Raw genomic sequence first — 1,561 nt, 5'->3', positions numbered from 1 at the left:
CACAAGAAAAAAATATTTAACAGAAGCAAGAAAAACCAGTTTAACCACATAAAGAAGAACTTTCACAACCATACATTAACTATACACGAAAGGAGAGTGGGAAAAAAAATGTAAATTATACATTATTATGTTTCTCCACACTTGAGAATCGATCTCGGGTCTCCTGCGTGCTACTGCGAAGCGCCTAACCGCAACACCACGACGTACGCCGATAAATTGATTGTGTTTCCCTTTTTTTGCTTAAAGTAGGCCTACCATTATATCATCAGATGGAAGATGTCACACCGAAATTAAAAGCCGCTTTTGCCAAGCAAAAGCAACCTTCCACAAAATGAAACAGATACTAACACACATCAATCTGTAACTGGAAACGAGGAAAAGAGTACTGAAGAGTTACATTGAGCCAATCCTATTATACGGGTGCGAAGCGTGGACAATCAATAAACAGCTGGAAAAAAACAATTGTGGCGACAGAGTTGAGGTTCATAAGACGCATGCTATGTATCCCATGGACAGCTAGAAAAACAAAATAATGAAGAAGTCTTGGTTGAAGCTAATTGTAGAAGACAGTTTATGACGAATATAAGAAATCGACAGGCAAATTTCTTCAGACTCACAATGTGGAAAGAAGCATTGGAGAATAACAGGCAAGTTTGAAGGAAAGAGAGGCAGAGGCAGACGGAGGGGAAAGATACTAGACAAGATGACAACATGGCTAGGAGCAGCAAGAACAGCAGACACCATTGCTGCAACGCAAGACAGTGACGCGGAGGTCCATGATCACCCACGCCAGTCGGCAAGGCACCGGATGATAATGAGACCTAACATGTATACTATACAGATTGACTACGACGTACACCTGTTACTGATTTGTTTCCCTTATTTGCATAAAGTAGGTCTAACATGGGGTCGCTTTTAAGCACAAGGGGGCTATCCCGAAAAATGCTGTTTTGAGAAAATCGAAGGTAAATTCTTTTTTGCCCCTTGTTCAATTTCTTTAAAAGACAAGGAGAGTTTTGTCTATAACCAAACAAATATACACACTATGAAAACAAACTTCTCCTATAAATAGGGCAATGCCCACTTTTGGTGTAGGTCAAGGTTTCTGGAAAGCCCCGAAATCTGGGTTAGCCCGCTTGTTCTTTAAAGCGACCATGTATAATAAATGATATAGAGGCCTACATATTGATATGGTTTTACCCTTTTGTTTCTTGTCTTTTTCTGATTTGCAGAGCTGTGGTGATGACGTCAGAGGGCAACGATCTGTCTATGGGTGACATATGGCTCCCCAGCTATGCATGGTAACTGTCTGTTAGGGTAGGTTACCGTATAATATGTTAACTGTCTGTTAGGGTAGGTTACGGTATATGTTAACTGTCTATTAGGGTAGGTTACCGTATAAATGTTAACTGTCTGTTAGGGTAGGTTACGGTATATGTTAACTGTCTGTTAGGGTACGTTACGTTATAATATGTTACCTGCCAGTTATGATAGGTTGTCTTTCTGTTTGTGTAAGTTATCTGTATGTTAAGGTACGTTATCTGTCTGTTAAGGAACGGTA

The sequence above is a fragment of the Aplysia californica genome, unplaced genomic scaffold (genome assembly GCF_000002075.1).
Source record: "Aplysia californica isolate F4 #8 unplaced genomic scaffold, AplCal3.0 scaffold00120, whole genome shotgun sequence".
NCBI lineage: Eukaryota > Metazoa > Mollusca > Gastropoda > Aplysiida > Aplysiidae > Aplysia > Aplysia californica.
Note: the sequence above shows the minus strand (reverse complement) of the source record.